Source organism: Tyto alba, unplaced genomic scaffold (genome assembly GCF_018691265.1).
Source record: "Tyto alba isolate M040663 unplaced genomic scaffold, T.alba_DEE_v4.0 Super-Scaffold_16, whole genome shotgun sequence".
In the NCBI taxonomy this organism is placed as follows: domain Eukaryota; kingdom Metazoa; phylum Chordata; class Aves; order Strigiformes; family Tytonidae; genus Tyto; species Tyto alba.
This window is the reverse complement of record NW_024881278.1, coordinates 13,462,375-13,475,418: the sequence shown is the minus strand read 5'-3', so window position 1 is coordinate 13,475,418 and position 13,044 is coordinate 13,462,375. Positions and strand designations below refer to the sequence as shown.

General features: G+C 50.2%; 1 protein-coding gene across 1 annotated transcript in view; it reads left to right on the top strand.

Moving 5' to 3' along the window:
• GALNT14 (polypeptide N-acetylgalactosaminyltransferase 14) overlaps positions 1 to 13,044 on the top strand; it is a 102,041-nt gene that overhangs the window by 657 nt on the left and 88,340 nt on the right. The gene's annotated exons all lie outside the window — the stretch shown is intronic.

Sequence of the window (13,044 nt, the reverse complement as noted above, 5' to 3'; positions counted from 1 at the left end):
GCAGGGGGACCGCGGCTCCCCAAGAAGACTAAGCGCGTGTTTCGTGTCACGCGTGGGGGACAGGCGACTCCTTTCCCCCATGCTGTGTTTCCGAGCCCTCTCCTAAACGAGAAGGGCTCGATCCTGTCCCCTGGCCGGAACGAGAGGGGAGCAGGCAGAGAGAGTTTGGGTGGTTGGGGCACGTCGGCTGGCAGAGCTGCGGGTCCATCAGCTGGGTCCCATCACTGGGGCTTTTAATTACCGTGTGTGTTCGAAGGCTGGGCGCGGGCGGGAGCGTTGCCCTGAGAGCCTCAGCCTGGGGGGGAAGAAGGGGGGGCATTTGCAGCCGCCTGGTTCTGTGTCACGGTTGAGTGCCCGGAGCGCACGGGAGGGATGTGAAGAGCATCCCACTGGAGGTGGGGAGTGAAACAGAGGCGTTCCGCTGCCCAGGCGCCGCGAAAGGCAGGGGAGCTGCAGGCAGTTTCGTTTGAACCAGGTCCCGCGTCCTCCCCAGCAGCTGAGAGTGGCCTGAGCTTAGTTGAGGGTTAACTTTCCAAAGGACACCGATCAGATACCGCTCTTAGTTATGCTGCTGTAAATCTTGAATAAATTAATTGGGGTTAGAGCTCAGGTCCTGAAAAGCTGCTGAGGTTAAGGGTGATCATGGCAGAGGAAGAGTGTAAGCCCACAGCCCCTTTTTTGCACCAGTGACACCCAGCTGAGCATTTGGCCCATGACATATGGCAGCTATACGTGTTGGCCGGGTCTTTGGAGGGTGTCATATATATGTCACTCCTGCAACTGAATTAATGACCTGATTGGAAAAAAACAAAGTCAGAACTCATAAAGCTTGCTTTGATTTTTTTTTTTTTTATCCTGAGGAATTATTGGTTTTCCATGTTTTTTAAATAAAAATGATTGAGGAGGTTTTTTCGGGCTTTCAGAAATCTTTCAATCCTAGCAGAGGAGAATGAATCTATTCAATTTCAGGCCCCAAAATAAATAATTATATATACATTTATTTATTTATTTAAGCGGGGGAAGGTAATAAGTCGCTGAAAACAGAAGACAGGCGCTTTCTTAGCCGTAACTATGCTTTGGTGTCAATAGGTTTCTATCAGAACTGCGTTCTTGCAGATTGCAAAATAAGATCTCCTCTGTTTGACGTGAGCTCCTATATTCTCCTTGAAATGAACCTTGCTTCTCACTTAGCACCAGCTGGAGCTGAATTGGTGCTGGTTTGCAGCCCACTTTGACTCTCCACTCCCGTTCAAGGCTCCCCCCACCCCGAGGTGCAGGTTGCTGAGACTCTTAGGGGTCTGGCTGGGCTCCCACAGCTGGCCAGGCAAACTTCTCCTATCACACAGGATCGAGCCCTGAGTTTTGAAGCTCCAACTGCCAAGTTGCCATAACTCCAGCAATTTGACTGCTAAAATTGCCTCTCCTTCATTTCCTCTGAATTTTCCATCAAAACAGTTGCAACCCCTTGAGATCCATAGAGTGCAGATTCTATTTTATTATTTTTTTTTTTTAAATGCATGACATTTTTTGGCTTTGGAAACCGCTTTTGAGCAGTATGAATTGTAAGCTGGTTGTGAGCACGGGGATGTGGTGTCACTTCAGTTAACCCCTCTGAACGGGTGCAGAGCTGATGTGGGTACCAGAGGCAGGGACGCCATGGTCCAGAGAGGAGCACGGTGGTGTGTCCCGTTCCCCTGGCTGGCGGGACCGGCTGCCAAGGATGAAAACTTGAGCAGTTAGAGTTGTCCCAAATTCCTCAAGAAGCAAGTGGAGGTAGTAGGCTGCTAACAGCAGTGCAAATTTTGTAACACAGCTACAGTGGAGAAATGGAGCAAATCTGCATCAACTTCCCTGGCAGTGTTTTCCAACGTGTTGGTTATTTTTTTTTTAGTCTCCCCCTCCGTTCTGCTTTCTCTCTCAGTCGAGCTTTATTTCTGCGGCCATATGCACACTATATATGATGCCTGATGTGAATTTAACCTTTAGACCCTTCTAGTTAGGCTCCAGCTGGTAATTCCTCCTCCTGCCCGTGCCCGTCTCCTGGCAGAGCTCGTGGCACGCAGCCGGTGCTGGAAGGCCGCGGTGCCCGAGCTCACCGGCCGGCTGCGGCGCGTTGGTGGCTTGCCAAGGGCCAGCGGCAGAGCTGCTGCTCGCGGAGCTGCCGCCCGGCCTTCGCTGTTATTTTGGTCTGTGCCCCCCACCCCCCACCCCTTTTCCCCAAATCCTGTGCCAGATCCAGCGCTCAGCTTCCCAAAGGAGGGCTTGTGATGTTTTTCCTGTAGCCAGTCAGCCCTGTGTTGAGGTTGGCAAGGTCTCTGAGGAGCAGGTCCTTGGCGTGAGGGGTCTGCCACAGGCTTTGAGTCCTGCCTACCCCTAAAACACGCTGCCAGCTTGGCCTCTCGCGGCCCCGGCAGAGAAGAGTGTTCGGGGCAGGTCCTGAGCAGTAGTTGAGATTTCCTGAGCTGTTTGTTCCCGAAGAGATAGGCACAGCCGTCTGTTGTAATTAAGTTGGCTTCACCTCCTTGCCCTCTCTTTTTTTTTTTTTTTTCTGTTTTCCCACCTAAGCCCATCTCCACGGATCTCTCACTGGTGCCTGGTGGCAGGCAGGCTCAGAGGGTCGCCCTTCTTGCCAGCTCTTGCTCCCCTCAATCCCTGTCATCTCCTTTCCCTCCTCCTTGCCGCTGGCGATACATGCCAGGGCGGCCAGAGCAGGCTGAGGCTGGATTTTAGGGTGTAGGACTCCCTCCTGGCTGTGGAGTGTAATAACCTTGCAGGGCTGGTAGGGTATGGAAGAAAATAACTTGCTTCATTTAGGACCATGAAGCTGTTTCCGGGACAACTTTCTGGGTTGCTCTGGCACTGTTATTCCTGCTGCCACTTTTTTTTTTTGTTTTGTTTTGTTTTGTTTTGTTTTTTCAAAGGGCAGATCAAGCCCTAGTAGCACGGTTAGCAAAACCTGCCCTTTCCCTTTCCACGCCCTTTATTAAGTTCTATAAATTGGCTGAGAAGAGGAGCGGTAGCGGTGTGCCTGCCTCTGCCAGGGTGTGTTTCCCACCCGGCCCAGCCGGGTGCCTGGTGCCTGGTTAGCAGCCACGGGCTCAGCCCCCAGGAAAGCCAAGTCTGATGGATGAGGGTGTAAGGACGTGGGGCTGGTCGGGGTTAGGGATCAGCTGGGACCCGTCGGTGCCTCCTGCCCTCCCTGCCTTTTGGTGGCGGGTTTTGAAATACTTTGCAAGCATTAATTACTTCCAGCCTGCCTCCCTGCCGCCACAGTTTTCCAGCTGGATAAGCTGGGACCCAGAGAGGTTAATTGAACTTTGTATCCCTCTGGCTCTTGTTGACTCCAGAGGAGTTGGAGTCGCTCAGTAAGCTTGGAAAATCAGTGTGCCAGTGACCTACCTGAAGTCACGCGGGGAGGCGGTGCTGGGGCTTGGCATGTGCTCCCATAATCCGGGGCTCACGGCCCCACGCCACCGCCCGGCATCACCCCTGCCTCCCTCTGACCCGGCCCTTTGCTTTGGGAGGGGGGGAACATATAGATTAATAACTTAGTTACATGAAGAAATAACGAGGGAAACTGATACGTGGGATTAATTACAAGCAAATTCCCCAATTGATTTGTGAGGAGTACGTGTAGCTGGCTCTGCAGCGATGTTTTGCTAGCGTGCTGGCTCCTGTGCCTGGCTGCAGCCGTGTGGCCCTGAGGGATGCGAAGGAGGGAGCAGGAGAGGAGTAGGTGACAACCCCTTGGTCACCTCATCTCCCTCCACCTGGTGAATCCACACGACACCGAAGCGGGGAGCTGGCAGTGTAGCAGCCCTGCTGCAGCGAGAGGCTGGGGGGTGGGGGGGTCTGGGCTCCGGTGCTTGGGGCCAGCAGTACCTGCCGGAGGGGCAGGAAGATGTTTTTGGTTGGGTTTGGGGTTTTTATTTCTCTTCATTCCCTCCTGCATGCCAGCTTGCTCCCTCTGAGGAATGACTGAAGCACAGCTGACAACCTCTGGAGGGGGAGTGGGTCTGTTGTGGGCTGGGTTGCAGGAGAAAAGCTACAGGAGGAAAAGTTCCTTTTATTAAAAAAAGTGACCCGATATACTTGACTTGTACTGGTGTTTGCAGTGCAACAGCTCCATTCTGAGTGTGTTCAAATGCAGCTGGGGGATGGCTCCTGGGAGATGATGACAGGCTCAGCACCCTCGCTGCCTGCTCGAAGTGCTCTGGGGTGCTCAGCACCCTGCAGGATCAGACCTGGATGAGAAGGGACGCTTGCCAGCTTTGCACTTGTGTGCCTCACACCAGCCTGCGCTTCCTTCTGCATCATCACCATCTAGAAAGACTCAGCACCTGGAGCTCAGCTGACAGTCTCCAGATATTAAATTCCTGTCAGTTTTATAGCAGCAGAGCCACTTAACAGATTAAAATAACTGTGTATCCTGCAAAAATTCAGATTTTAACAATTAAGGGATTGAAGTGGCAAAGCTGTCAGGAACAAAAAGGCAGAGCGTTTAATACCAGGGAAGCTTGTGTTGGCTGGGGGCATGGGTAGGTCCAAGATGGGAGGGAGAGAAGAGGAAAATTCTGTCCATGCTTTGCTGGTGAAATGCCACCCTGAAATCTCTAGGAGCAAACCCAGGTTTTCTAGAACATCCAGAGCTTCGCCAGTGCAGGAGGTGGGGTGGAGTCCAGTTGCTCTCTCCTGCTGGTGTATTTACTGGTGGCTGTGGAAATATAAACAGAAAACCATGCCCAAGCCATCCTTGTCTGTGGGGCCTGATGGGTCAGGTCTGGTGCATCAACAGGAGCCATTTCTCAAGAGCTTGCCTTCCTTCTGGTGGGCTTGGGAAAGAGGATTCCCCAGCACGGCCGCCTCCTTGTACAAATGCCTGCGTCCTCGTGGAGCAGGAGCGAGGCGAGAAGTCCTGCCAAGGCCAGCACCCAGTCACCTCAGCTACTAAACCAGCTGCGAACAAACAGGGAGCCGCCTACCTGGTTTAGTTAATTTACCCACTGTGCATCAAGGCACTCTCCGAGATACCTATGAAACGGTCATCGGTCAATGAAAACCCTGTTAATTTTTCACTGGTAATTGCAATAAATGAATTTTACCCCCATTACATTCTGGTAGAGCTCCACGTTGCAGCTGTGACTGATGGGAACATAAATATTGATTGAACAAGACCTGTTTGCTTTGCAAAATGGTGAACATCGGGATGTCCAGGTGCCTTTCCTAGTCTGGTGCTTTAAAAAAAAAAAAAAAAATCAGGGAAGGAGGGAGAGGCTGCAGGGATTCTGCTTCTTTGCTAGTAAGATGCTAAATAAATTTCTATGCAGCTGGTATGTGTCTTGTTGACGAGAGGTGTTAAGCACCAGAAGAAGAAAAATACTTTTTATTCTGCTCTGGAAGGATAGAAAAAGCTGGAAAAGTGCTGCTGCTCTGCTCCAAAGGAGTGTTGGAGGTGGTGAGCTGTGGTGGTGAGTGTCGTGGTCTCTCAATCAGCTTTCTGCTGGCCAGGTCCCTGCGGAGGACACTGCCAGTGGGATCGCTCTGGGCTGCAGCATCCCTTCGCCAGCTGGCGTGGCGTGGCGATGTCCCCTCGGTAGGTGACAGGGAAGGGCCCGAGCCCTCGCCCCTGCAGCTGGGTTTTTAGAAGGACTCGGGTCTGGCTCGTGGCCCTGAGCCCTTAGTGACCCTTAGGGGTGGGCTTGGCAAAAGAAAGTCCTGCTTTTGTGCAGGGAGGCCTCAGAGATCAGTTCTGTGTTTGGATGCTGAGGCATCATAGACACAGCACGTATGTTGTGAAGTGTCTCCACTCTTGAGAAAGATGCTGACTATCGGGGAAGATGTTTTTTCCTATTTATCCTTTCACCACCTCAGATGCATACAGAGGTGGATTATTTACTCAAAAACCCAGGCTGTTTTCTCCTCCTCGCTCTTCCTTTCCGTGATAAGAGAACATCATCCTGATTTATTCTGATGTGCTCATGGCCCAGGGACTGTCTTGACTGGGTTTGCCTCCTCTTGTGCTACCGAGACACCTCTTGACGCTGGCTCTGCAGTGCGATCCGTGCCTCCCTGCGGGCAGGGGGCCTTGGCACACGGGATGGCCGTAGGGTAAAAGGGCTATAAACAGCCCTGCCTGGGGAAGGCAGATCTGTGGAGCATTTTATGGTACCGGGACTCGAGTTTTCATTTCCCTCCCGAAGCTGAGAGGTTGGTTTTTAGGCGTGGAGACCAGGGCAGAGAGCGCCCAGGGCACACTCTGCCGAATTGCTGTGGATTAGCAGGCGTGAGCTGGGGGAGCACTGGGAGGGCAGTGCTGGGAGCAGCAGCCTTCCTAATAGCACCATTACATGTCCCTGTAAGTGCGGGTGTGGAGTTATTGTCCCGGGCTGGCAAATCCCCAGGTAGCTGGATACGGGGTTTGAGCAGAGGCGTCGCGAGCTCCGTGTTTTTTGTGGATCTGTGGACGTGCGTGTCCGGGGCGTGCAGCCCACAGGACGCCAGATTGGCACTTCTGGGTGCTCTGGTCTCTTTGCTGGTGGAAAAAGCGAGCTTGGGAGAAGCCAGGGAAATGCAAAAGCAACCTACTGCAGCTGGGAGAGAGAAACACAGTTGTAACCATTTCCCTTCCGTAAGGGCAGCCCAGCATTTGGTGCAATAAAACCAATTACAGGGAATGTATCTGCAGAGAAAGCAAAAGTAGGATCTGTTTAAGAAAGATGTTTGCGTGAAGGGGTAATTACGTGTAGCCTAACGACAAAGGGTGCAGCGGATTGACTATTAATTGGAGTAGCGCAAGCAGGAGATTGCTGGTGTTTGCTGTGTGTTTCTTGCTGGCTTCCTCCTGTTTAAAGAAGGAAGGGGTGAGGAGGAGCAGATGATGGGGGGGGTTTGATCTTAATCCACTTTCCCATGCAATGAAAAAGCCATTTTCTCCCCCCTTTCTCTCACAGTGAAATGTTCAGATTTTGCCAGCAACACTTAGCACAGTTGCTTACTAAGCTGCAATTAAATTGATTTCCCACCCTCTTTCCCCTTTTTGGTTCCAAACTCTCAGCAGGAGTCAGCGTTACAGGAAGAGTGAGCCAAGGAGGAGATCTTGGGGCCCCATCTTCTGCTCGTCAAAATCAGTACTGCTCCACTCTTCCTATGTATTTCCATAAGAGCCAGGGAAGCTGGGCTGCCTAGATATAGGTTTTCCCATATAGCTGCTGCTCTGGTGGGGAGGGCAGCCCTCGGTGGGGCTGGATCAGTCTATAGGGTAGTCTATAGGGAGGCTGCATGCTGTGAGATGGGTGTTGCGTGTCCCGGGGGTGCCTGTGGCATGGGGGTGCTGGGAGGAGGAGGAGGAGGGGGAGGATTTCTCATCGTTAATGCGTGCCTTCGGGAAGTGATCAGTGGTGACAGGTTCAGCAGGAGTTCACCACTTTGTTTATGGAGGCAGCGTTAGTAGTACTAATAGTTTGCCTTCAATCCTGCTGTTTAGAACCTCCTTATGACCCTTAATTAACCCTTACTGCAACCCTGGGGGAGTGAGAGAGGTGCGACAGTTCTTCACACGTCACGGAGAAGTGTTTTGGGAAGGAACAATGTGCCAGTTTCACTTCTGCATGGGGGGACATGCTGGGTTGGGGACTGTCCCCAGCCAGAAGGGATGCAGAGGCATTGGTGGTGGCACCTGTGGGGCTGGGGGGGGACCTCATGTCCCCCCCAAACCCTGCCTTGCCGCACACAGGGAGAATTTAGGGATGACTTACTACAAAGCAGCTCAAGCTCTGTCTTTGTGATATTATTTGGAGGAGCAAGTGAGCTAATGATTGCATCTTGTCTCAGAAAGGACCGTGGGAAGCGCGATGCCAGAAGAGGATTGATTCAGAAGCAAAACAGGTTTTCAGATTTTCAGATCAGGCTGAAAGACAAGGAAAAGATAGATTATTATTCTTTTTTTTTCAAATTTTATTTTTTTTTTCCCTCTTTCTCAAGTGTGACTGAAGGTTTTAGCCTTTCTCTCCTTGGTTTTCTAGTGGAAATGCCAACAATAAACCTGACTGGAAAGTGATACGAGGAGAACAGGGTTTGTGCGGTGCAAAAACAAACGAGCTCTGAAATCACCTTCTATTCTCTAAACGTTATTCACAGAGCCAAGGAAATTGAGATGGATTATTATTTTTTTTTTTTTTTGAAGCCACTGAAGGAATAAGTCCAAAGGATGTAATTTGGCCCAAGCAAGGAGAGCAAGGCTGCTTTGTCCTGGCTTTCTAAATAGCTTTGCCTGCATTTAGACACACACCATTTCCTCCTCAAGGACCACTGTCGGCATCCGCCAGTTACAAACACACCTCATAACACATTATGGAGGCACATGCTTGCAAATAAGACATGAATATGTTCAGTAGCGCGGGCCTTGGTTGCAGCCCCCCCCAGGCTGGGGGGGAGTTCATGCACATCTTTTCTTTCTTGTGCGTTGAATTTTTAGTTGCTTGTCATTATGTGAGATGGAGAAAAGATGGGAGGGAGGAGTTACAGGTGTGAGCAGGCTCATTTTCAATGGCTTAGGTCAGTTCTTTATATTAAACATTGATTTTTTTTTTTTTTTATTTTTTGAAAAGAGGTTTTTCCCTCTGAGTCAGGGTAATCTGCTCTACCCAATGGGTTGATTCAGGGTCCTTCGGGATGGAATAATGTCCTCTAATATCATTTGGGATCTGCCTTGGGGGATGTTTGGGATGCAGCCCATTTGCACTTTGAGTTTGCCCGGATGAAATGCAAAACTTGGGGTCTGGCTGGGGGAGGTGGGTGGTTTTTCCAGCAGAGTTGGCAGCAGGAAGATGCGGGGGGGGGAGCTGCTGGAACCAGTGTCTGGGAGCTGGTCTGGGAGGGAAGCTGTCGTGTCACACGGTCCTGCCTTTCGGCAAGAGCAGAGCCGGATGGAGGGGGAGCAGGAAAGAGCTGTGATGTTTATAATGCCCGTTGCATTTTCCCAGCATGATAATACAGTGTGATTTGGAGAGAGAGAGACTCAAACATGCATTAACCAGCCATCTGCTCCTGCAACTGGGATCAAAACGGATAAATATCCATATAACACTCAGAGTTAAACCATGCACGGCGTGTAGGCTGCATGCGGTGTGCTCTCTGTGGTATTGAGAAGCGCTTTGTGAGGAGCCCTCCCATCCCGCAGGAAGATCTCTGGTTTAAATCTCTTAAGAAAATAAAGAACCAACCAACTGTGTGGCCCTTCAGGGATGGGGGCTCAGCCCAGCGATGCCCCTGCAGTCCTGTCTGCTGGCCACGGTGCAGGAGGAGCCCATTTTGGGGGGTGGGGGAGGTGGCAAGTGTTTCCTGGGGCTGGCCAGCACCAGCTCTTTCTGCCCCACTTCCATGGCTTGGAGTGAGGATGGACAGACAGATGTCTGGATGGACTGGACAGTTTGCTGCAGCAGAGGGATGGACACATGTCTTGGGAAGCTGTTAGCAGTGATTCTGCTGTGGGGTTGAAATTTTGGGAAGCAAGAAGGAAAATCAATTTGCCTATTTTTCTTAAGTTTTGACATTTTTTACCATATAATTAACTACCCACAAAAATACTGTTCTGGGTGTTCAAAGTCTAGGACTGAGATTTTGAAGTGGAGTGTGCTGCTGTACCCATCACCACTTTAATTTAGCCCCTTGCAATGGGTGTAGTTTGAATCCTCCCCGATGCGAAGATGTACAAGAGTACCCACCCACCATGCTGTGTGGCCGCTGCTCTCTTTTCAAGCAAATATTTTGTTTTATTCCTTACTGCTCCCTGCTGAAACCAAGCCCATAGATGGAGGACAACATTATGCACTTCCATGCAAACTTTTCTGTCGTGCTTAGTGCTGTGGCAGCCAAGGGCTTCACAAGCAGTAGTAATTGTATTTGCACAGCTCCTGGATAAATAAGGATGTACGTTCCCCCTTGCAGAGGTGATACATGAAGGACTTAGCGCTAGAAACAGTGAGAAGATCAAGCCTATAAACAGCCTGAAATCTGCTGAGACTTCAGTTGCTGTGGTCTTAGGAAGTGTCAGGTATTTCTGCAAAATTAGGCATTGCAAAGGCTTCTCACTTTGCCTGGTTTGGTGTCATTCTCGGGGGGGGAAAAGTGAAATATCTGAGCCCATTAGAGAGGCTGTCACCTGCCCAAGTTTGAAGTCCCAGCCCCAGAGCTTGGAGAAGGAAGGACGTCTTGAAACAAAGGTCACCAGGACATTTTTGAGTGAAATACCTGAAATTCAAAGTTAGACTTGCCAGTCGCAAAAAAAAAAGAGAATCAGGTGATGAGAAAAGCTTTGAGTTGTCTGGTGATGTGGCCTACATTACTGTGCACAAATACGGATGTGTCTCTTCAACAGGGACCTCCCAGGTGCACCCACGCACTTAAGAAACATGATGTTTCCCAAATAAAATGTAAAATAAAAGTGCAGTCTTCATTGCAAGGTGAGAGCAAGCTCCAGCAGGCTTCTGAATGCCAGGGAAAGCCGTTCAGATGTTGTCCTTCACCTGAGGCATCGTGGGGCTTGGGGAGGTGAGGGCACCTTGCCTTCTGGAGGCAGCGTCAGCGGAGGAAAGTCAGCTCCAGTTTGGCCTTTGCAAGCAGAAGCTCCGCTGGCGTGTGTGAGGCAGGAGGAAAACACGGTGGCACTCGAGGGCACCAACTGCTGGGAGGTGAAGTGTGGCCAGTCTTCCCCGACAGGCACGAGCGACCTTCTGCAAAACAGGATTTCATTACTCTTGGTGCTTTATGCATCCTTTGGAGATCAGGTCCTGCTGCTGGCAGGCAGTGGCCAAATCTTGAGGCTGGATGCGTCCCTGAGGTGAAGAACACCTCTGCTATTTAATGAAACTCCTGTACATCTGCTGTTTAACCAGGGCGTTGTACTTGGATCACAGTTGTAGAACGGAGGCAGAAGCTGGTATAAAGGCATTTGCCACAGGTGGAGCAGCACACGCAGGTCCAGCACAGGGGTTTGCCCATGCAATAGCTGGAGATGAGCTTGTTAAATAAAGTGTAATTTTCACCTTTTAATCTCAGTGATGGCTGTATGTGGGTACCTGTATTTGGGATATAATCTTATTCTGCTTCAATTATTTTTTTATCGATATAAGCTGAATAATTAAAGGTGTGAATGAAAGGCCAGGTAGTTGTTTCCCTTCCCTCTGGTGCACAGACTGCACCCAGATAACCAGGGAGGTGGAAGCAGATGACAATGCGGGTATTAGTCTGGCTGAAACCTGCCTGCACCTGTCTCACAGCCATACAGTTCTGAGTTTCTATATGCAAATATCAACTGGAATCAACTAATTTTTGATGCAGATCTCCTGGTATTCACACCAGTTTGGGCATTAGCACCAGCTGTGCATATGGCCTTGGGCAAGCCAGCTTCTCGCTTTCTGAATGCAGGCTTAGGGATGTTCCCCCCATCTTCAGGCAGAGCTAGCAGCTATTACTGTATCGGAAAGATAAAGCAGATGATCTTCTACTTTTCTCCCTAATTTCCAGAAATTGTATTTCAAGTCGGTAGGCCAGGAGTGGCTGTATTTTGCAGGCATTTCATTACAGTAGGTTGCAATACATAACTGGCTATTTCTGCATTGAAATCACAAGATTTTTTTTCTGAATGATATTAATCCAATAAAAAAGTAGAAGTTTTTAAAGTGTAAAAGCTGGGGATCTTTTTCCTTTGAGAATGAACTAACAATTGACCTGAAAAGTGTGATATGTCTCTATTTCTGAGGCGCAGCTAAATTCATGCCGTGCTCAGGATTTCTTTTCCACATTCAGTAATCCTTTCCCAGTGCCTCAAACACAGGTACAGGAGATTAATTTGCTGAAGGTCTTAATGTATGTTTGCTCTGTCTTACAGGGACCCAAATTCCACATGGGACCAGCTTTGATTGAAGGAGGCTTTAAAGCCACCCATTTCATCCCAGCACATGCTTAAGGGCTTTCACCGTGTGGGATTTGGTTTTGAGAGAACGTTCAGGGAAGCCAATGCTCGCTTTTCTGTAAATGGAGCTGGTTTCGGATGCCGTAAGGAGCGCGGCGAAGTTTGATAACCCAGCAGCGTGGTTTAGTGCCTTCCCTCGTGCTGCCTGGCTGTGCTCTTGCAAGGCACCACAGTGTGATTACAAGGGCTGTTAAATGCCCTTAATATTCATGCTGTTAGAGAGAGCATTACTCCTGCAGGCGCTGCTGTCTGCTGCTGTTTGCAATAGCATCGCACCGATGATTAAATCACCAATGCCACATTGAATAGCGTGTGAAGCCCCTCCAGCCAGGAGATTCAAAGGCAGAGTTAGATCCCTCCCATTTGCCCACCTCCTTTTTCTCTGTCTCTTAAGTAACGGCATTTTTTAAGCAAACAAAACACAGAGGGAAACGTTCAGAGCCATGAAATGAGATGGGAAATGAGCCCCTTGCAGAGAGGTTAAGAGAACAGGGCACAGGCGCTGCGAGGGAAAGGGCTCCGGGGATGTGGATGGTGCAGCACTGCTGTACGTGCCGCTTCTCCTTGCACTCGTTTCAAATGTGGATGGGAAAAGCAGTGTGCTGAGTAAGATGTACATATATTTATGTGTATATGTACTTGGTAGTATAGCAAATGGGAGACTGGCAGGGGGTGCTATATGGCAGTGGTGTGGGGAGGTGTTTGGAGCTGAAGCCAGCAGCTTCTTATCGTGCAAGGGCCCCAGTCCATCCTCACCTCTCTGGATGCTGGGGGAAAGCTGGTCTCTGTTGTTTTTTTCTCTTCAGGTTGGTTGGTATTGGGTTTAGGGAGTGTGCATTCCCTGCCATGCCCATGCCATCGTCCCAGCTCCCGGGTTTCCTTGACTGGCACTGGGATGCAGCCGTTTCCCCATCAAAGCCTGGAGCCCCAGCCACCACAGAGGGGGCTTCAGCCTGCCAGGTATTTTAGGGAGAAGAGTGAAAAGCAGTTTCTTGGTACCTTGCTTCACTTGTTTGGCTGCTCCCCATCCCACTTGGTCCCCGAGGCCATGTCCTCAGGATATCGCAGGTATT